Genomic DNA, 24,596 nt, shown 5'->3' with positions numbered 1-24,596 from the left:
CACTTCCTGTTTGCTCTTTTCTTCTTGACTGAAATGTAATGAGCCTTCCTGAAAAACCTTTCCTGCCATATTGGACTCTATGCTCTCAAAAGATAAGCCAAAATAAACCCTTCTATCCCTAAGTTACTTCTGGTCTGGTATTTGTTCACAGCAATGAAAGAGAAACTAATACTGAAAATTGGTATCAAAGAAGTGAGGCCATAGCTGTTATAAAACTGACCATATGGCTTGTATGCCTTTGGGACTAGTTTTCAGGAGGAATGTGGAAAAGTTTGAAACGTTTACAGTTCTGTAAGTGGATATTAATGAGCCATTCTGGTGGGAGTATGGAAGGCCTAAATGCTGGAGGAAATGTGGGCTATGGAGGCTCAGCTCATAATGTTTCAGAGGAAAATAAGGACTCCATCAGGAACTGGGCTACAGGTAGTTCATATGATATTATGGCAAAAAGCTGCGATATTCTGCCTATGTCCTGAGAACTTGAGCAAAGTTGAATTGAAAGGCAATGAAGCTGGGAATGGTGGCATACATCTTTAATCCCAATCCCAGCACTTGGGAGGCAAAAGTAGGAGGATCACCATGGGAGTTTGAGGCCACCCTGAGACTACATAGTGAATTCCAGGTCAGCCTGAGCTCGAGTGAGACCCTGTCTTGAAAAACCAACAAAAAAAAAAAAAAAGAAAGGTAAGGGGGAGGCAAAGGTAGGAGGAGGATCACTGTGAATACAAAGGCAGTCTGAGACAACATAGTGAGTTCCAGGTCAACCTGGAATGGAGTGAGGCCCTACCTCAAAAATCCAAAACTAAAAAAAGGAGAAAGAAAGTTAATGGATTCATTAAAGTAATTAATTGATGGTGGAGACAATTTCAAGGCAGAATAGCTCTCAGTCTATGTTATGGCTTCTGTTAACTTCTCTTATTCACATTTACAGTGAAAGAGCAAAATAGAGGCCAGAAATGGTGGCACATGTCTTTAATCCCAGTACTTGGGAGGCTGAGGTAGGAGGAATGCCATGAGTTTGAGGCCACCCTGAGACTAAAGAGTGAATTCTAAGTCAGACTGGGTTAGGGTGAGACCCTACCTCAAAACAAACAAAAACATTAAAAGAAATCAAAATACAGAACAGAAAACATGAAAACAAAAGTTGGCAAGGAAAGAAATTTGAGCAAGTTTAAAGTTCTGGACAAGGATGGCTGCAATTGTTAAAGAGTTTAGCACTAATAAAGAAGACCTTAGGGCTGGAGAGATGGCTTAGCGGTTAAGCGCTTGCCTGTGATGCCTAAGGACCCCAGTTTGAGGCTCGGTTCCCCAGGTCCCACGTTAGCCAGATGCACAAGGGGGCGCACGCATCTGGAGTTCGTTTGCAGAGGCTGGAAGCCCTGGTGCACCCATTCTCTCTCTCTCCCTCTATCTGTCTTTCTCTCTGTGTCTGTTGCTCTCAAATAAATAAATAATAAAAAAAAAGAAGACCTTAGTGCTCTGGATTGGGACAACAGGAAAGATGCCTTGAGGGCAAAACCCCACCCATTAAAGGCTGTGTATCTTATGAAAATGCTAATTCTTGGGCTTGAGAGCTGGCTCAGTAGTTAAGGCCTGCAAAGCCTAAGGACCCTGGTTTGATTCCCCAGTACCCATGCAAGCCAGATCCCCAAGGTAGCACATGAATCTTCTTGTTCATCTTAAGTGGCTGGAGGCCCTGCTGTGCCCATTTTTTCTCTCTCTCTCCTTCTTTCTCTCACTCTCTCTTAAATCAATAAGTAAATATAAAGTTCAAATTCTTTTAAACAAGAAGACCTAAGGGGAAAATGCTACAGAAATGGTTCCCTGCTAAAAAATAGCTGCCTAAGGGCTCAAGAGATGGCTTAGCAGTTAAGGTGCTTGCCCACGAAGCCTAAGGACACTTGTTTGACTCTCCAGATTCCCCGTAAGCCAGACACACAAGGTGATGCAAATGCACAGTTTCACATGCACACAAGGTAGTACACACATCTGGAGTTCGACATCAGTGGCTGAAGGCCCCGACATGCCAATTCTCTCTCTCTCTCTTAAAAAATGCAAAAATTAAAAGAAATAGTTGCCTAAGAAATTGTTTTCACAAGCTCAACAACTAAGGCATACAAAAGTCAATGTTACTGAGATCCATAGGAACCAGACTTCGTCCCAAGATGGCAGCAGAACTTGGCAGCACTGTCCACACTGTACTGGTTTTATAGGCATGTACAATGCAAAATTTAGGTGGCATGATTACAGAGAACTACTGAGGCCAGGTAAAGCATGGCAGGATAGGATGCCCTGAGAAGAGCATGAAGCTATGAAGATGATACCTAAGTTGCAATGAAGACCTCAGGATGATGGGGATGCCAGGACCATGGTACATCTGACAAAGGAAGTTGAAAGCTCAGAGTAAATATTTAAGATGCAAATGATGCATGTGATGCATTAAGTTTATTTAGAACTATATATAATGACAGAATCTGTATGAGAAAATCCACACTAAATGACCCCCAAAACCCAGACTATGTTACATAAAAGTCCTGGTCCTTTGTACAGCCATTGAATTTCTTTTTCTCTGCTTCTACCTACTTCCTCCCTTAGAAGTATATTCTTCTAATAAACTATCCCTGTTTTTTTCTACTATCCAGGTATCTTTGTCCAATTCCTTGTTCTAGGATGTCTGTAACCCCTCTGAAGTGCCCACCAAATCTCAATATACACCCATATCAATACTACAAAGCAACAGTAATAAAAATATATTGTACTTCCATAAAGATTGACATACAAACAAATGGAATAAAATTGAGAACCCAAATAACACATTTATGGGCAATTGATTTTTGACAGGAGTGCCAGCAACCATTCAATGGGAAAAGAATAGCCACTTCAACAAATGGGGCTGAGACAACAAGATAGTCACAGGTAAAGGAATAAAGTTGGATTATTCCCTTCCATCAATGTAACAAAAAGATCAAAGACCAAAACATCAAAGCTAACTCTATAAAATTCTTAGAAGAAAACACAAGAATCTACCATCATGACTTTGAGTTTAGCAATGGTTTCTTAGATATTGTGGTGGTTTAATTCAGGTGTCCCCCATAAACTTAGGTTTTCTGAATGCTACGTTCCCAGCTGATGGAGATTTGGGAATTAACACCTCCAGGAGGCAGTGTATTGTTGGGGGTGGGCTTATGGATGTTATAGCTAGTTTCCCCATGCCAGTGTTTGGCACACTCCCCTGTTGCTATTGTCCAACTTATGTTGGCCAGGGAGTGATGTTCACCCTCTGCTCATGCCATGGTTTTCTCCTGCCATCATGGAGCTTCCTCTTGAGCCTGTAAGCCAAAATAAACCTGTTTTTTCCACAAGCTGCTCTCGGTTGGGTGATTTCTACCAGCAATGTGAACCTAACTGCAACATATATGATACCAAAATCTTTGCATCAAGGCTGGAGAAATGACTCAGTCAAACTGGGCATGGTGGCATATACCTTTAATCCCAGCACTTGGGAGGCAGAGGTAGGTGGATCACCATGAGTTTGAGGCCACCCTGAGAGGTACATAGTAAATTTCAGGTCAGCCTGGGATAGAAAGCAAGACCCTACCTTGAAAAACCGAAAAGATAATAAAAGAAATATATGCTCAGTGGTTAAAGGTATTTGTAAAACATGACAGCCAAGGTTCTATTTCTCAGTGCCCATGTAAAACCAGATGCACAAAGTGGCACATATGTCTTGAGTTTGTTTTCAGTGGCAGGAGGCCCTGGTGTGCCCATACTTAGTCTCTTTCTGCCTTCCTCTGTCTCTTAAATAAATACATAAAATTTTAAAAACACCTTTGCCACAAAAGAAATGATTAAATTCAACTTCATTCTAGGGGAAACCAACTGATCTCTAATTGGACTAGAAGCCTGCTCTATGGGAGGGAATACATGCCTGGTACTGAAAACCTGATCAAAAGCCTAGGCCCTGCTCTTGTCTGGTTAAATGCATATATTATGCCCACCAAACCTCCCAGTAAGCACTACACTTAATGTTCATATTCATATATTAATACTACTCTCACTTTTGGTTAGAGAAGCTTCTCTTTTCTGATGGGGGTGACCAGTGGGATGACCCAAAAGGCAACATAGTGCTGAAAAAAGTGACAGAGGAGTGTCCAGCACTGAAACATCTCTATCACACCCTACGAGGCTCAGGGTCCATTGTGGAAGAGGTGGAGGAATGAATGTAAGAGCCAAAGGAAGGGTACAACTCCTTACAATGCTACTGTTCAGACAGAAATTGGCCTCGATATCCACAACCTTGCAGTACCTAGCAATACCTGCACAAGGCCCTCATAATAATAAGAAAAGACGATGACATCAAAATAAAAGAGAGACAAATGGAGAGAGGGAAGGGATATGATGGAGAGTAGAGTTGAGAAAGGAAAGTTGGGGAGGGGAGGGAATTACCATGATTTATTGCCTGTAAGTATAGAAGTTGTCAATAATAAAATTATACAACAAAAAACCCCAAAAACATTTATGCATTAATAAATCCTATCAAGACAGTGAGAGTAAACTGTACTAGTCAACTTCTTGTTGCTGAGAAAAATCAGTGTAAGGGAGGAGGGGTTTATGTCAGTTTACAGTTCCAGAGGGTAAAATCTATTATGGTGAAGAAAACAGCAGAGAAGCAGGAAGCCAGCTCACATCGTCATATCAGCAGGTAAGAAGTAGAGAATTAATGCTGCATGCTCAGCTGGTTTCTTTTTATTTTTTATTTTTGCTTGTGTGTATGTAATGTGGTGCGTGGGGGGGATGTGGTGTGGTATATGCACATGTATATGTCCATATGGCACCCCAGTGCTCACTGGGTACACACTCACCAGTGCTGGCCTGAGTAGAAAGTCAAGTGTCTCACTCTATTGCTCTTCCACCTATTCTTATTTGAGCCAAATTTTCATTTTTAGTACTTTTTTTAATTGGAGAGAGAGACAGAGAAAGAAGCAGTGATAGGGCTGGAGAGATGGCTTAGCGGTTAAGCACTTGCCTGTGAAGCCTAAGAACCCTGGTTCGAGGCTCAATTCCCCAGGACCCACATTAGCCAGATGCACAAGGGGGCGCACGCGTCTGGAGTTCATTTGCAGTGGCTGGAAGCCCTGGCGTGCCCATTCTCTCTCCTTCCCTCCCTCTCTCTCTCTCTGCCCCTCTTTCTCTGTCTGTCACTCTCAAATAAATAAATAACAAACCAAAAAATTTAAAAAAAAAGAAGCAGTGAGACAAGAAAGACAGAATGTGCATGTCAGGGCCTCAGCCACTGCAAACGAACTACAGAAGCATAAGCCACCTCATGCATCTGGCTTACATGGGTACTGGGGAATTGAGCCTGGGTCCTTAGGTTTTGCAGATAAGCACCTTAACCCTGCTAAGCTGTCTCTCTAGCCCATTAATTTTTTAAACTTTTTTTTTTTTTATTTGAGAGAGACAAAGAGACAGAGAAAAATTCTCTTGATTCCAGAGTTTGCCAATTTTTTTTTCTGCAAGCTCCAGTGATTCTTGGGCCTTGACTAATGGGGCTGATGTAACTGATACACATGGCCACACCCAGTGGTTTCTGTTGGTCCTGGGGCTCAAACTTAAATGACCTTTCAGAATTCCTTCGGCCCCCATGATTGCACAGGAAGTGCTCTTAATTACTGGGGCATCTTTCCAGCATTATACCTTCTTTTTAATTTTTTTCATGAGAGAGAGAGAGAGAATTGGGGCTCTAGTGCCTTTAGCCACTGCAATTGAATGCCAGACACATGCACCATCTTGTGCACATACATGACCTTGTGCAACTGCCTTATGTGAGTCTTGGGGTGTCGAACCTTGGTGGATCCTTAAGCTTTGCAGGCAAGTACCTTAACTGCTAAACCATCTCTCCAGCCCCCATACCTTCTTTTTATGCAGTTCAGGTTAGTTAGTTAGTTAAGGTGGTTCTCCCCTCCTTAATTAACCATATCAAGCTAATCCCTCACAAACTTGACCAGAGACTTATTTTCATGGTTATTCTAAATCCTGTCAGGTTCACAACTACAGATTAACCATCACAATAACTTACAAAATAGAATAAAATATTTGTAAACTACTTACCTGACAAGGCTCTAGTATCCAAAATGTATAAAGAACAATTGCAACTCAACAATAAAAAAAACAAGCCACCCAATTACAAGTGGGAAAAAGATTTGAATAGATACTTTTCCAAGGAAAATGTACAGCTAGCCAAGTAACATCAACAAATGTTTGGCCTGGGGCTACAGTATAGTGGTAGAGCACTTGCCTAGCATGCAAGAAACCTTGGGTTTAATTCCCAGTATTACAAAAAAATGTTTAACATAATGAGTCATTAAGGAAATGCAAGGCACATGACATCAGATAACAATGTGGAGAGATGATGCTTCTACTTTAGAAAAAACTCTGGCTGTTGTTCTAAAGGTGAGACTGAGTTACTCTTTGATGTTAAAATTTCATTCCCAGGTTCCCAAGAGAAGTGATAATAATTTGTAATGTAAAAGGTCTATCAACTGATGAACAGAAAAACAAAATGTGGTATATCTATATAATTGAGTATCTTTTCACAAAGAAGCAATGCTATACTGATATATCTTACATTATAGATGAATTTTTAAACAGCTTGTTAAGTGAAAGAAGCCATTCATGAAAGAACACATAGTGTACAATATTATTTAAATGAAATGTCTTTAATATCAAATCCATAGACAGAAAGGCAATTAGTCATTGCCTAGGTCTGGCAAGCAGGGAGTTGGGGAAGCTAAAGGATTGGGGGTCAAGGCAAAAGGGTACAATCCTTATTTAGGGTAAGGGGTGATGGAATATTTAAGAATTGATTGGGGTAGTACCTGTAACTTTTTTATTTTTTATGTGTGAGAGAGAGAGAGTGGGGGGAATGAACCAGGGCCTTAGCCACTCCAAACCAACTCCAGATACATGCGCTACCTATGTGCATGCATCACCTTGTGCATCTGGCTTATGTGGGTTCTGCAGAGTCCAACCTGGTTCCTTAGGCTTCACAGGCAAGTTTCTTAACTGTCAAGCCATCTCTCCAGACCACTGTACCTTTTTCTGAGACAGTCTTGCTATGTAGCCCAGACTGGTTCAGAAGTTTTTTTCTCTTGACAGAGGAAATATACTACCATCAGAAGTATACTACTTTTAATCTTGCTCCTATATAGGTCACAGAGATTTGTGGATTCAATTTGCTCAGGGTCAGGGCCCTCTTTGGCCACATTAACCCTGAGGCAATGAACAAAGATGTTCGGTGGGCACTGCTGACCAGCTATAGATACATGGCTACAGCACAATGGGCAGGTAAACAAGGACTCCGTCTCTACCCTATTCTTGAGAATTCTTAGACCCCTCCATATTGAACTTGAAGCATTGTGTTTTCTTTTCTACCCTTGAACTTGTTCTCCATGGTGGCACATTCTAGTCTGGTATCTGCCTACCTTTTGCATTTCCAATTTTTACTTTGTTCAGAGTCCCTGTATTTTCACAATTGTAACAAATTTGAAACTCCCAGATGTCAGGCTTTCTGCAGCTGGGGGCACCTGTAGTAAGGCAATCTGTGTTCAACTTTCAGTTTCTTAGCTATGACCTTGGGCAGGGCACTTAACTTTTCTGAGATTGTTTCCTCACATGTCAAGTGAATATAACAAGCCTCACTTATGAGACTGTTCTGAAGATTCAATAACATAATAAAGTTGAAAATGTCTGCTGAACTAAATCTAACATCTTGTCCCTTGTCAAGTGGAACTATTCAACATACCAGTTAACAACAACTAACTTCCTTTAGAACAAAAGTAAGGAACAAAGAGAGAGTCCAAAAGCATAGGAAGGGGCTGGATTTGATTCTCAGGCACATGCCTATGTATATACAACAACCAAGAATGTTGCCGCCCAATTCCCTTCTGTGTAATTTGGGGGCAGCCCAATAAACAATCTCATGCAAAAAAATGTGCCACTGGCACTTGCCCCCACTGCTGCCCAGAAATGACCACATGAATGATGGAAGAAGTGAACTGTTGATCCCTGCATGCCTACTCTCAGGGCCAAGGAGTTTTGTTGTTCTAGCAATGCTGTGAGCTGGGAAGAAAGGCCTTTACAGAATCACTGCTAGGAAATCACTTCTTGACTAACCAGACTATCTATCACTTCTTTGAGCTAATCAGCCCATAAACCAACAAAGACCCTAGCTAAGTCCATTAAGCAACTTGGGGACTCAGATCAAGGGAAGAAGGTAAAAATCCCTTAGCTATAGTGAGTCTCCAGGCTATCAGTGATTTATTATCTCTGTGTTTTCTGGAGACAGCCTGAGGGAGCTTTCTGGCCCTGTCTGCTCCTGAGGGCTGGAATGCAGGCTGCCCTCACTCCTCACACTCACCATACAAACATATTTGAGCCACTGTAGAAACCCATCCCTATTCCAGATCAGCTTTAATGTCACCACCAGCAGATCATTTTCTCTGGAGCCCCCCCCCCCCAGTCCTTCTGCCAAATGTGAATGTCCCTCCTCCATGACTTTCCACAGTTTGTCTCCTAAGGTGTTTATCATGTTTTGTCCTCTGTAAAGTTATTTAAGTGCTTATCTTATCCCTTCTTCTCTACCATAGTCAGGGACTGGGCCAGTTCATCTATGCAGCCCCCACAGTGCCTGGCATGGCTTTTGAGTACATTCTGCCAACAGACAGACTGAGCACCTACCAGTCACTTACTGAGTACTCTGGAAGTAAACTGGAACCTGATCAGAACTCTGTTACCACCTTTTGCCTGTATGTACTCTGTTCCCTGGGCATAGCAGGCAAGGCAGACAAAGGGGCCCTCTTTTACTGTGGGGAGTGATGAAAGTCCTTGGGAGCCTGCATTTGCTTCAAAAGCCCCGTGCCACATAGCCCCATGCTTCCCCAACCCTAGCTCATAGCAGAACCCCTTGAAACACTGGACTCTGTGGGCACCAGGCGTCCAGAAGTACCAGCATGCCAGATGGAGCTCTCCCCTCCCTGAGAGATACCACACTCTCCTGCTTACCTTGTGCTTCTACCACCAAGGCTCACTGGCATATGCCCACATGGATGTCTGGAAACTGAATGCTTCACAGTTATTATATGTCCAGAGAACTCTTGCTTTCTGGAAACCACCAGGCTAAGAAAAGTTAAAGCTCATGTTTTATGGTCTGATTTGGTATTTAGGACAGAGGTACTCACCATTTTGCTCTTTTATACTCACCTGGGGAAGTGAACCATGGTTCCCCAGGTAGACAGGGTGGGGCATGACTACTTTTTAGAGGCAAGGCAAGGACCCGTGCTCATGCTAGCAAGTTGGACAGAAGGGAGAGAAAAGCTGTGTCAAGATTCTGCATCAGTAGTCATGGCTGGAATTCATCCCTGCTCAGCTACATAGTAACTCTGAGCAAATCATCTCTTCCTTCTGAAATTCTGTTTCCTAATCTGTAAAATGGTGTCATTGATCCACTTTGATGGGTCAGCCCACCAGCCAAGGCCCTGACAGAATATGACTCAGGGTATGACATAGCAAAGGAGATAGTTTATTCTTCTCTTATAGTTTTTTTTTTTTTTAAATTAGTTGTTTAGAAAGATTATGTCTCCTGGGAAGATGGTTTAGTGGGTAAAGCACTAGCTATGCAACTGTTAGGACCTGAGTTCAGATTCTTAGTTTGGCACATGACAATAGCCCCAGTTTACCTACTGCAAGATGGGAGGTGGAGACAGAAGAATGCCTAGAATCCTGTGGGCCAGCTGTCTTTAAACAACAAGATACCTGCTTCGGCCATTGCCAAAGCACTGAGTCATCTGCCTGAGCTAAAAAAAGTAACACACTATAGGTTGTGGTAACAGGACATCAAGTCACCACACTGGAACTGAAAGGGGAGCCAGTTCCCTCCTGGCTTGTCCTCTTGGCACTGGAAAATGCTATGGGAGCTGCTTGGAGACAATGGTTACCAACAGCATGAATAATTAGGGGGATCAGCAAGCTACAAAACCAACCAGCTGGGCCAGGAAAACACACCTGTGCAATAGTGGCACACAGCCTACATTAGTAACCAACTGCTCCATGATTGGACATGAGACCTGTTCAGGGGAAGAGACTCATAGCTGGTGCTAGGAACCAAGTCAGTATCCCATGGACTGGAAATTGAGAGATTCCAGAGAAAAGCTCCCACTGTCTCTGGACATCAAGAGTGAGCATACATATTAAAAAGTCTCCAATAACTGCATACACCCTTTAATCCAAACTGTTCTCTCACTCTTTGTTGGAGAATCTGTTTTATTTTACAGATGGCAGAAAATATTGAGAAGATCAATGATCCACCAATACAACAAGAAATGATAGCTGACAGTCCACATGAGACATCCCATGTATAACACATCAGCCAGGGTCCAGGAGACACTGCAGAGGAAGCATGAATACTGCTCTCACCACTAGCTCCACAACCAGAACCAGGAAGATGGTGATATACAACATGGCCAATCAAAACCCATCAAAGCAAAAACACAGAGGCCACAGAAAATGCAACACTAAATCAAGCTGTTAACATACCATGGCTCAGGGAACATTGTGGAGGAGGGTTTGGAAAGATTTTAAGAGCCACAGAGTGGGTAGGAATATCCTGAGGTACAATATCCCACATAGAATGAGGCCTTCATGACCCCACAGTGAACACCCACAACCCCATGGAGGAGGGCCCTCAGGAAAAAGGGAACAGGCATTCAAGGGGTGAGGGGATTTAGAGTTTAACTTTTTATAAAAATATTTTTCTAAAGTTTCCTGCTTCAAACAAGGTAGAAGATACAAATCTATACCTAAGATTGTCCGCTGACCTCCATGTGCATGCCATGTCACATGTGTAACCACACTTACACACATGAATACACATACATACACAAAGATTTTTAAAAAGAAAGATTGTATCATAGATAAGGCCTACCATCTAGACTAGTAGGAAACCTTGGAAATCTTGTCCAATTGTTTCATTTTCTTGATGGAAAAAGTGAAGTCCAGAAAGGGTAAGGTTTGCCTCAGGTCACCCAAGCTTTTATGAAGAACTGACTTCCAAGGATCTGCCTGCCTCAGACATCAAAACCTAAGGCCACTTATGAGAATTTTCTACTTTAAGAATAATCCATGAGGAACAAATCCTTGTTCTTTCTCTCACTTAGGCTGTAGAGAAAGATAAGTTGGCCAACAAAAAGAAACTTTGGGTGTGATGGAAATGGCCATTATATTGGCTTTAGTAATAGGTCCATGGATTCAAACATAATCAAACTCAACAACTTGCCTACTTCCACATGCCATTTGTAGATGTCAATTTTACTTCAATAATGTAAAAAGGAACTGTCATAAGAGGACCCAAATGTAGCCCCAAGAAAGAACTTAGGAGTGCCTCAGTATGGCTGCCATGGACTCCAAATAGCTTTGTTGTTGGCAGTCAGCACTCACTCCTCTCTTGTTTCTCGGATGTATCACTTCTAAGGCAGCTTTCATAACTGGGGTCATCCAGAGCCCTGGCACTTACCCTTGCTTCTCAGTGGATTCAGTGTCCCTTGGCTCTGTGTTCTGCTCTTTGGCTCACCCAAGTGGTAGTTGGGGGCAAGGCAGGGATGGGGCAGGACTAACTTGTCTGTCTCCCTAGGGATTCATGCAAAACCTGCTGATTGAATCAAATGAAAACCAAAAAATTAGGAATCAATAAAATAAGTTAATTTACATTATTTGAAAAGATTCCCATCACCTCCATGTACAATCATCCTATCCTCACCCCTGTCATTTTCCCTCACCTCACAGCTCCTAGAGGGGGCACATATGAGGTGCTAAAATTAGCTTCCAAGCCAAGAAGTCAGCTCTTTATTTTTGCCTCCACAGCTCAATAAACTCCTTATGAGAATTAACCATGTAGAGAATGAGAAACAGAAGATGTCTAAGCCACTTTTCTGCCCTCCGCATAAACTCACAGCCTGGAAGAGTGATAATCAGACTTGGAAACAACTCCTGCAGGACTCGGAAAGATATTTCTCATGAAGAATCTCCAAGTGCAAAGAGAGTAGTGTTCTCCAAGGCACTGATGAGGAGCCACTGGACTGAACCTTAAAAGATGGGTCAGCTGGGTATGGTGGCTCATGCCTTTAAATACCAAGTACTTGGGAAGCTGAGGTAGGAGGATCATTGTGAGTTCAAGGCCAACTTAGGCTACAGAGGGAGTTCCAGATCAGGGTGGGATAGAATGAGACCCTATCTCAAAGCAAACAATTACAAAAACAAGGATGGGTAATTTCCCATTACCAATGAGATGGCATATGAGCTGAGCATGATGGCACATGCCTATAATCCCAGGACTCAGAAGGCTGAGGCAGGAGGATTGTGAGTTCCAGACCAGCCTGAGCTGGTCTAATAGAATCTTTCTAAACTTAAAAAAAGATGGTGGGGAAGAGGAAGGAAGGGAGCAAATGTCATTTGGTTGGTGTGTTGTATTTTACAAAGGGATTTTTCGATCATTTTGTCTTATCATCACAACCATTTGATAAAGAAGGCAGGCTATATAATTGGCCATATTTGAGACAAGCAAACTGAGGCTGGTGGAGGATAAGCCTGGTAGGTGTGCCCCTGAATTCAGGGATTTTTCTTGGAGTTCTCTCACTGTCCCATGCAGCTGTTAAATAGGCAGAAGTGGGAAGACCAAGGAATCCAGAAGGTCAAAAACATTTTGGTTATGGGAGGTATTTTCGTTGGCAGAGAAATGAGGATTAAGTGGGAAATTGGAGATCATGAGACTGGAAAAGCTGTTTGAGACTAGCTTATTGGTAGCTTGAAACTCCAGGTGAAGGCTTTACATATTTATCATTTATTCATGATGTTTTTAAAGAATAGAGTCCAAACTACTGGAGAATCTGAGGCAGGAGGACAACTTGATCCCAGGAGTTCCAGCCTAGCCTAATCAACATAGTTAAGATCCCAGAAGGAAAAGGAAGGGGAAGGGGAAGGGGAAAGATCCTAAGGAGGAAGGGAGGAAGAGGAGAGTAGGGGAGAACATAGGAGAGAACAGAGACGAGTAGGGTTTAAATCACTGATTGGAGGGGATATGGGAACAAAAGCAGTGATGTGTAGAAGGGACTGCCTTCACTTGAATTTATGGCCCCCATCAAAACAAATAATACTCTTCAGCCATGAGTAGATTTGCGGAGCAGGCATGGGGAGACATTTCTGGTTAAATACAAAAGTCACTTCCTTCTGAGCAGCTTGCTTTGCAGCTCCCATAGAAAGGGCAGCAGGGTCAGGGAGCAGAAGGCAGGGAAGGAGAGGAGGAAGATAAAGAGGGGGCCAGAAAAGGGAAGCAAGGCTCCAGGCCATATCCTGACAGCCGGCCGGGCCTGGGCCCAAGCTCTCCAGAGATGCTCTGGCCTGCTTCCCACTAGGACAGATTGGACTCTAAACAATCTGTTTTCCCCTTTAGCTCACTGTTGTTACAGGCAAAAGAGAAAGCCTGTGTGGAGAACTTTAACTAGTTGTTGAAGCAGAAGCAAGTAGGAAGTGTGTGCAAGGCCTGAGGTATTCTGGCTTCAGCCCATTCTTCATTAGCAGATCTTGGCCAAGTTCTTGAGATCCTCAGTGCCTCAATGTCCTCAGGTCCTGAAATGACCCTGTAGTTGCCAGTTCCATAATACTGGGATGAGCATTCAACCGAACACGGTTTTATGGAGGAATAGGATTTATTTCAGCTTACAGAGACATGAGAAGTTTCATTAATGGTAGAAGAAGCTTGGCCCTTCTTCCAGATCCAAGCGGAGACAAACAACTCAAAAGCAGCAAAACATGAACTGACAGCAAGCTGGTCCTCCAGAGCTCAGATCTCTGCACACTTTTGGGCTGGACCCCAGCATCTGTTCCCAGTGGCACTTACTCTAGCCAGGCAGCTGGAGACCCAAAAGTTACAAGTTTTAATAAAGCACTGAGTCTATGGAGGACATGCATTTAAACTACCACAGACCTCTGCCTGAATAGTGCAAGAACTCAAAGAGCTCAATAAGATAGAATGTCCAGTGTAGCACCTTGAGTCAAGGTACGGACTACATATGACTAGCTCACCAAACATGTCCACTCGCAGTGGAGCAAGGGGCTCTTACAAACAAAAGGATAGACCTAGTATGGATTTCTTCAGGGCAAAAACTGCTAATGAATGCTTTCCATATAGTGCTTTGAGAGAACATGAACTGGGAAACTGTGGAGTCAAAGGACAAAAGAACTGACCTTCTTTCTGGAAGAGTCAGGTCAGAGATAGGAGGTGAACTTGTGAGCTAGAGAGATACTTTCAAAGAAGATGCTGTAGTTATCTTCACATTGCTGGGAAAAACCACCTGAGAACATGCAGCTGATGGAAGGAAAGGGTTTATTTTGGCTTCCAGTCTCAAAGGGAATCTGCATGATGGCAGAGAAAACATGGCATGAGCAGAGGCTGGACATCACTTCTGCCACAGCAGGTGAAAAGCATCAGCAAGACAGTGAGCCAAGCTCTGGCAAGGAGGAGGTGGCTATAACACCCCTAAACCTGCCCCAACAACACACCTACTCCAGAAAGTCTCCACCTCCCAAATTGCTACCACCTAGAGAATAAAAGTACGCCAAACACATGAGTTTATGGTGGACATTTGACCCAAACCACTATGCTATGGCTTAACTATGCCATCATCATTCCCCCCTCCTCCAGCCAAGTTCACATGTTGGAAACTGTTGTGATAATGTGTGCCCCACATGCTAATGTGTTTTGAAGAATTAGTAATTGTTTCCCAGCCACTGGTACTATTTTGGGAAGCTATGGAACCTGTAGGGCAAGAGGCATAGATGCCAGTGATAAGTCACTGGTGGCAGCTCACTGAGGGAATATAGACCAGGCATACTTTCTCCCCAACCTCAATCCATTTCCTGGTCAACAAACACCTCACACTACCACATACTGACCCACTCTGCCATGCTTTGCCTGTCATGTTGAACTATACTTTCTGAACCATGAGATAAAAAGAAATCTTTTCTCCTTTAAGTTTCTTCCATCAGGTATTTGGCTACAGCAGTGAACAAGTAAGGAAATACAGAAGATGAGTTCCCATAACCATATGTTGATGGCATTTTGAGGTGGGGGGTTCTCTGGAGGATCATTAGGACTAGATGAGTATTATAGTTTGAATCTGGAATGTTTCCCATAGGGTCCTAAATTGACTGCTGTTTCTAGCTTGTGGCACTATTTTAAAGGCAGTGCAACCCTTTAAGAAGTGGGGCCTAGCTGGAAAGGTAGGTCACTAGGAGCGGGCCTTTGAAAGTTATACCCACCTCTGATTCCTACCACGAACTCTGCTTCCTGGTGTATCACCATGTGAAGAGCTGCTACCTCATGCTTCTTCCATTACAGACAGAACCACTCTACCTTGCCTTCCCCATCATGATGGACTGAAATTCCTCTAAAGCAATATTCATTTGTACCACCAAGAGGTGCATTCCCCCACAATGCAATCACACATGTAAATAAGAAAATAATTTTTAAAAGTTGAGGAAAAGAGGATTGGACTGGAGAGCTGGCTTAGTAGTTAAGGTTCTTGCCCAAGAATCTTAAGGACCCACCTTTGATTCCCCAGTACTCAAGTAAGCCAGATGCACAAGGTAGTGCATGCAACTGGAGATTATTTGCAGTGGCTAGAGGCCCAGGCCCACCCATTATCTCTCTATATATCAGCCTCCTCCTCTCTCTTGAATAAATAAATAAATAAATAAATGCCAGGTGTGGTGGCACATGCCTTTAATATCAGCACTTGGGAGCAGAGGCAGAAGGGTCACTATGAGTTCAAGGCTACCCTGAGACTACATAGTGAATTCCAAGTCAGCCTGGGCTAGAATGAGACCTACCTCAAAAAACCAAAATAAATAAATAAATAAATAAATAAATAAATAAAATATTCCAAAAAAGGAGGATTTGAGAGAAGGGGGGTTGTTTTCTCCTTTTTTTTCATGTGAGAACACACAGAAGATGGCATCTATGAGGAACAGTCCCTCACCAGACACCAAATTTAACAGTTCGTTGATCTTTGAATTCATAGTCTCCAGAGCTTTAAGTAATAAATTCTTATCATTAACCAATGATACATTGTATGATATTTAGGTACAGCAGCCCAAATGGGCTCAGATAGTGTCCCTATTTCAATGGGAAACCCGAAGGGAATTCCTTTTTAATTTGTTCAGTATTGGAGATTGAATCATCTGTTTTCTTTGAAAAAGGGCTAAACTGCTCATGTTGGCCTTGAACTTGTGATCCTCCTGCCTCAATTTCCTGAGATTACAGGCTTATTTTAATGCCCCACAGGGTCATTAGCTCTTTACACTCAGAGAGCAAAGAGCAAAGGAAATTCCTGGATGATATTTTTAGTGACAAATCCAGGCATCTGACACTTCCCCTTTCAGATACTTTCCTATTCTTATCTGTACTGATGGAGAATTTGTAAGTTTCTAAGAAGGGATAGAACTCATCGATAGAAAAAAGGTAAAGTTTATTTGTTTTGCATGGAGAAACAGATTTATATATCTTTTAAAAACCAGAAAATGAGTTCCAAGAAATCTGCTGCCTCTTGCTTTTCTCCCCTTCTCCAGTCTTGTATTCTTGTTCTTTTTTTAAAATTTTTATTTATTTATTTGAGAGTGACAGACACACAGAGAGAAGGACAGATAGAGGGAGAGAGAGAAAATGGGCGCGCCAGGGCTTCCAGCCTCTGCAAACGAACTCCAGATGCGTGCGCCCCCTTGTGCATCTGGCTAACGTGGGACCTGGGGAACCAAGCCTCGAACCGGGGTCCTTAGGCTTCACAGGCAAGCATTTAACCGCTAAGCCATCTCTCCAGCCCTTGTACTCTTGTTCTTTAGGATAGCTGGCTGTTTATCACAGTAAGGTGAGACTACATGGATCAAAGCCAACAGAAGGGCTAGGGAGATGGCTCGGTGGTTAAGAGTGCTTGCCACATAAGCATGGGGGCCTCTCAGACCCGTCACTACCAAGTTTCAGTCCCTAGAACCCATGTAAATACCTGAGCATGGCCATGCATGTCTGTAAGCCCAGTCTGTGGGGGTGGGGTCAGAGATCACATTATAATTGGTATCACTGAAAGACAGCTCTGGCTTGAGGAAGAGACCCTGTTGCAAGGAAGGAGATATGTGGATTAGCAATAACAGGATACCCAAAAGCCTCCTCTGGCATCTGCAAGCACATGTATGGTACACATGCATCTGTACACACATGTGATACTCCACACATCTCTCTCTCACACACACAAGCAAAAAACGTAAACAAAAACGGAGAATCAAAGAAACCCAAGGGCTATGGGAAGGCCAGGTCAAAAAGTATGGTCAGAGCCATGCTTGGTGGCAAAGGCCTGTAATCCCAGCTATTCAGGAGGCTGAGGCAGGAGAATTGAATTCAAGGCCTACCTAGGCTACTGAATAAATTCAAGGCCAGCCTGGGCAACTTAGCAAAACTATGCATCAAAATGAAAACATTTTTTTTAAATGCAAGAGTTGGGGGTGGGAATTGGTGCACCAGGGCCTCTGGCCACTGCAATCAAACTTCAGATATGTGTGTTCCCGGTGCACATGTGTGACCATGTCTGCTTGCATCACTGTGCATCTGGCTTACATGAGACCTGGAGAGTCAAAAACATGAGTCCTTAAGCTTCACAGGCAAGCAAGCGCCTTAACAGCCTAGCCATTTCTCCAGCCTGAAAATATTTTTTAAAAGGGCTAGGGCTAAAGCATAGTGGTAGAGAATAGGCCTAACACCCATGAGCCCTTGGGCTCAATCCTCAGTACCACAGAAGAAGAAAAGAGACAGAGGAAGGAAACATGGATTGAAGAAAAGAGAAGCTGCAGGACTGGGTGGCTATAGGTTTTCCATCTTCATTCTGTGGAGAGTTGAGAGTTAACTGACCACACAACAATGCCTTCTTTAAATCAAGGTCATCCAAACCTGTGAAACCACCGGCACATCTGATTTCCAAGAGTTCCTGGGAAATAATGCTACATGCACACTCTCAAAGACAGGTCAAGAGCTTACCAGCCAAGCATATAAGAAAAATACTCGGAGGCCGGGCGTGGTGGTGCATGCCTTTAATCCCAGCACTCAGGAGGCAGAGGTAGGAGGATCGCCATGAGTTCGAGGCCACCCTGAGACTACAGAGTTAATTCCAGGTGAGACCCTACCTTGAAAAACCAAAAAAAAAAAAAAAAAAAAAAAAGAAAAAAAAAAAAAAAGAAAGAAAGAAAGAAAGAAAAATACTCGGGCTGGAGAGATGGTTTAGCTGTTAAGTGCTTGCCAGTAAAGTCTAAGAACTCTGGTTTGAGGCTCAATTCCCCAGGACCCACGTTAGCCAGATGCAAAAAAGGGGCACACACATCTAGAGTTCACTTGCAGTGGCTGGAAGCCCTGGCACATCCTTTCTCTCTCGATATCTGCCTCTTTCTATCTCTGTCTGTGGTTCTCAAATAAATAAAAATAAACAAAAAATAGAAAAAATACTCAACATCAACAGTCATTTGAGAAACTCAAACCAAAGACACAGGAAGATACCACTTTATATTCATCACAGTGGAGAGGTATTGGTGAGGATGTGGGGAAATGGGAACCCTTATATATCACTGGTATAGTTGTGAAATGGCACAGCCACTGTGGAAAACTCTATAGTGGTTCATCAAAAAATTAAACACAGAATTACATGGACCAGTCAAAAGCCATACCACCCTAAAAACACCCAATCTTATTTGATCTTGGAAGCTATATAGGATTGGGACTGGTTAGCAGTTGGATGAAGAATTACATGATCCAGCTAGACATATGCTTGTAATCAGATAGTGAATTCAAGGTTAGTCTAGGATATACAGAGTTACATGCCAACCTGGGCTATGAGACCTTGACTTTTATTTTTTATTTTTTTGAGGTAGGGTCTCACTCTGGTCCAGGCTGACCTGGAATTAACTGTAGTCTCAGGGTGGCCTTGAACTCATGGCGATCCTCCTACCTCTGCCTCCCAAGTGCTGGGATTAAAGGCGTGTGCCACCACGCCCGGCCGAGACCTTGACTTTTAAAAAAAGCTAACAAGGGCTGGGGAGATTTCTCAGTGCTTGAAGACTTCTAGCTTGGGGTTTGATGCTCCAGTGCCCATGTAAAGACAGATGCACAAGGTGGTACATGATCCTGGAGTTCATTTGCAGCAACAAGAGTCCCTGACATGCCCATATTCATTCATTAATTCTCTCTCTCAAATAAATTAAATATTTTTTTAAAAACTAATAATTTTCCTCTTGTGCATTTACCTAAAAGAATTGAAAGCAGGGACTTAGACTTGAAAGCTTGGACATCTATATTCATAGCAACTGTAGTTCACAACAGACAAAAGGTGAATGTTACCTAAATGCCAATTGACAGTTGAATGAATAAACACTACTTGATATTCAATAGAATATCCTTCAGCCTGTAAAGAAAAGGAACTTCTGACACATGTTACATACAATATGGATGAACCTCGAAGATATTATGATCAGTGAAATAAAGCCAGACACAAAGGACAGATATTATATTATTCCATTTTTATGAGGTGCTCAGTCAAATTCATAGATATAAAATGTAAAATTTTGGTTTATAAGGGACCAGAGGAAGACAGAAAGGATATGTCACTAATTAATTGGCATAGAGATTTTGTTTGAGAGACTGGAAAATTTCTGGAGGTAGATGATGGTGACAATTGCACAACAATATGAATGTACTCAATGCTATCTAATGTGTGCACTTAATATAGCTAAGATGCTAAGTATTATGTACATTTTAACACACACACACACACACACACACACACACACACACACACACACACACACACTTACCTGCCCATCATTAAAGGTAAATGGAGGAAAGGGACACGGTTGAGTTCAGTTCCCTTAGACTGCCACCCCTACTTATGACCAAGAAGGTAATCATGGAGGGAGGAGTGTACCACTTCACGGGCTCATGGGAAAGGGAATCTGGATGAAGGCAGAGAGGAAGCACTTGTTTTCCCCAAAGAGAAACCCTGGAGATTTTAGCAGCTTCCTTCACCTCAATCAAACTCCAACATGGAGAAAAGTCACTCACCTTCAGCAGTTTTCTTAGAGTGGCTATTCAAGTGTAGACTCTGGTAAAGGTTGGTAGTGTCCAGAAGGAACCAGAAAAGACACTTGTTTTCAGAAAATGCTGGTCCAAGAGATATAGAGAGAGCCAAATACCACTAATCACAATTCCAGATGCAATGCACCAGACACCCTAAAGCAAAGTTGAGAAACTCCTGGGGCACAGCTAGGAGGGATAAAGGCTGTCTGGCTAGAAGAGGCCTAGGGGCCCCATGGAGGAGGTGACCTTTAATTTGGGTATTGGCAGATGGGTAGAATTGATGTCAATGATTCTTTTTTCATGGTTTTTTTTTTTTTCTGAGACAAGTTCTCACTATTTAGTCTAGGCTTGCCTGGAACTCATGGCCATTCACTTGCCCCAGCCTCTCAACTGCTGGGATTACAAGCATTAGACAACCACTATACCTGGTAGATTATTTGATTTTTATCATTTGTACTGCTTGAGAACTAAGATCTTCTTCTTAATTTTTTTTTTAACTGGGAACTTTAATACATGACTATACTGCAAGTTAATCATATTCCCATTGGATTATCCTCTTATATCTCCCCATTTCACTGAGGGCCCTCCTCAGTGGGGGCATTGGTAGTCACTGTGGGGACATGGATTCACCAGTCATTTCCTGTGGGGAGGACAATGTCTCCCAGCACACATTCCTACCCTGTGGCTCTTACATTCTTTCTGCCTATCTTCCGCAATGTTCCCTGAGCCTTGGCATGGATGTTAGAATGAGATCTTTTATTGTCATAATTTATAATACTCCAGACTTTCTTTGCATCTGAAATCAGTGAGGACAAGCTGGTTTGCTTGGCCTTCCAGTGCATGGAAGGCATAGACACAGATCACATGGACGAACTTCTAGATCATATACTGACCACTCAAATATACTGAGACACACAGAGTTAGAAATCATCAATTTACAAATGAAGTTTGATATCATACCTATGCCTATGAGAAGTCATATACAAAAGGAAAAATGAAAGCAAAAATCCACATTCTCTATATTTTTTTTAACACAATACCAGGTGTACATGTATTTGTGTGTGTGTGTGTGTGTGTGTGTGTGTGTGTGTGTGTGTGTGTGCATGCATGTGTGTTTTGATGTTGGAATGTTGAGTATTATAAAAGATCAGTTGCTGAAGTCTTTGAATGCCAAGCCCAGGAGTTTGAACTTAACTCCAATGCTTCCTTCAAAATGAGCATTAACCCCTTTCCCCAGAGTAGCCACTAGGAGGACATGGGTGATACCCATCTGCAGAAGTGACTGGTTGGCTCAGGGTGGGTAATGATAAGCAAAGTGGTACAAGGCCAGCTACAGCAACAAGGAAAGCTTACCAGCATTAAGTGAGACCTTCCAGAGGTGGAAGCAGAGCCATGGCACAAATACATAATGGGAACTTTGGGAAGGCAGTAGGTATATGTGATAGCTGGGCATTTACAGTGGTAGGAATACCCGGGGCCACAGGGACACTCCTTCTATCAGCTACATAACTTAGTGGATGACTTAAATGCCAGTTGGAACTGGAGCAAGATGTCCTACTCTCCCCTGTTAGGAACCACGCTCACTCTCCATTCTTGGGCTTCCTCCTCTGCTCTGTTCCCAGCCTCATGGTGCCAGCATGAAAAACATAATGGTGACCTGTTCTAAATGGGGAGCCCGAAATGCCTGCCAAATATTGTTGACTAGGCTTGGGTCACTGGGCTGAGCATTGAGACTGCTACTGTAGTTCTTTGGCCTTGCTTTTCCTCTTCCCCCTATAGGCTTCCTCTCCCTTCTGAAAGTTATCCATGGCCTCTTGCCTGGGCCAGATGGGCAGCCAGCAGGCACCTGGCCTCTGTCACTGGTTGGACTAACTTGTGGCTCTACCCACTGGCCAAAGGATTCCAGGTGGAAAAAAATACTCTAATGGATAGAGCAGAGGTTTATAGAAATGCAATAAATGGATAATCCAGACTCCCACTTGGAATGCAAAAGCACATGCTCACTCAGGAGATGATGCTGACAGCCCTCATGGAAAGGCCTGTCTGTCCAGCACCACAGGGCTTTCAGCTGCCTTCTAAAAGTAACAGTGTAGTCTGTAGAGGCCAGAGGTCACATAGCAGACCCTGAGTTATGCCTTATCTCCCCATCCACCTCCCCCCCCAGGAAGGCTATGTGGCATCCTAGGACAAGGAACTAGCCTAGCCCCTTTCCCATCTCTTCCTTCTCCCTGCATATGGCTTAGGGTATGCAAGGTGGGAGAGGGAGTATCTGGAGTTTGTAACAAACCTGTGTGTTCTAGCTGTGAGCTCCCATAGGGCTAAGTGACTCCTGCCTCACTGAAGCTGCCTACACAGGAGAGGTGGGGAATAGCAGGCAAAAAGCAGGTTAGGCATCTAATGCCCTATGACCACAACCTCCAGGGTGGCCTGCAGAAGCAGCCACTTTGAGGTTTCAGTGGAGGTGCTCTATTTCTGTCTGTTGCAGTGGCCTGCAAAAATATTTATGGGACCTGGTGGGGGAAGGGGGCAGCTTAGTGGCAGAGTACCTGCATAGCACAAACAAGGCCCTGTGTTCAATCCCTAACCATGTAAAAAATAATTACCAAACTTACTGATCAGAGGTCCTGTGGTCTATGAGATGCAAAGTCAAAGACTGTGTGTCCCATATTCTCACAGTACACAGGGAAGCAGGGACACTAAAGACAACTTGAATATTACTACCTCATAAGGTTTGTGGTGACAATAAATGACATAACTTATCAAGGCCTCTAGCATGAACAGGCATTCAATAACTATTAGTTTCCTAACTTCCTTCCCTTTCTTCAAAGCATTAAGGAATGATTTAGAAAACAGCTCTGCAACCACCAAGTGTGGATGCCAAGTGCTGGGGACTCCTAGAAATGTGTTTCCTCACATTTGATGCAGTTCATACCAGTCCTTTAGTACATATGCAGGAGCTGAGGGTGAATGCATCTGTGGGATGAAGTTAATAAGGGAGCCACATAGCCCAGGGAAGTGTTGAAGGAATCAAGAGTCAAAGATTGACCCCAGCACTTGAGAGGCAGAGGCAGGAGGATCAAGAGTTCTAGGCTAGCCTGGGCTACATGAGCCCCGGTTCTATAATCAAACAATTTTTTTAAAAAAAAACACATAAGAGTAGGAGTCAAGGATCTGCTAGAGAGACAGGAGGGAGGGCTGGAGAGATGGCTTAGTGGTTAAGTGCTTGCCTGTGAAGCCTAAGGACCCCGGTTCGAGGCTCGATTCCCCAGGACCCACGTTAGCCAGATGCACAAGGGTGCATATGCGTCTGCAGTTCGTTTGCAGTGGCTGGAGGCCCTGGCATGCCCATTCTCTCTCACTTTCTCTCTCTCTCTGCCTATTTCTCTGTCTGTCACTTTCAAATAAATAAATAAACATAAAAAACCAAAAAAATTTAAAATGAGAGAGAGACAGGAGGGAAAAGCCAGGGCTGGTGAAGGGCAGGCAACTTCCTGCTCCCAACAGAGGAACACTGAGCATGGGATAGCTGAGGATGAATCCAGAAAAACAGTGCTAAGGATCATTGTTCAGTTTTGCCAGAATGGAAGGGAGGAGAGGAACAGGCATAAGGAAAGCAAAAGAAGCTGGGTAGCAGTTGAAGGGGAATATACTCCCACTAAAGGGTCCCTGTATATGCTAGCTCCTCTGTCTGGACACTGTTCTTCTCTCCTTTCTTTGTTAATTCCAATGCATCTGTTATATATCACCTCAAGTATCCACTCCTCAAAGAAGCATTTTATTGTCTGCTTGGCTAGGTCAATGTCTCTATCCCATGAGCATGTGTCCATCTTTCTGTGTGTTTTTTTATTTGGTTAATATCTGACTCCTCCACTGAACTGTGAACTCTATGAGGGCAAAGATGAGTGCTGTTTTGTAGATCATTCTGACTCTAGTTCTAGCAATACTATGCTTCTGTAATTACTCATGAAAAGGACAGATGAATGACTCACAGCCAACTGTATAGAGCTATGAAGTGAGACTACCAGAGTTTGAATTCCACATCTACCACTCATTAGCTGTGTGGTGTTAGTCAAGTTATTTAACCTTTCTAAAGTGCCTCAGTTTCCATATCAGGAAAACTGATTTAACAAAAGCAGTTATGAGAATAAAGTATTATAAAGCACTTAAACAGTACTGGACACATGATAATATGTATGCATGCATAAAGTGAACACTTACATAAATCAACAATCACACTTTTGCCTCAGTGACAAGTGAGGACACATTTCTTTCTCAGATGTCAAACCTGAGCTCAGGAAGCTTCAACAGCAAGCTGAGATCTTTTGAGTCCAGTGGACATGATTCAACTCTTCCTCTCCTGCTCTCCCTCCCTACCTCAGAT

The sequence above is a fragment of the Jaculus jaculus genome, chromosome X, assembly GCF_020740685.1.
Source record: "Jaculus jaculus isolate mJacJac1 chromosome X, mJacJac1.mat.Y.cur, whole genome shotgun sequence".
NCBI lineage: Eukaryota > Metazoa > Chordata > Mammalia > Rodentia > Dipodidae > Jaculus > Jaculus jaculus.
Note: the sequence above shows the minus strand (reverse complement) of the source record.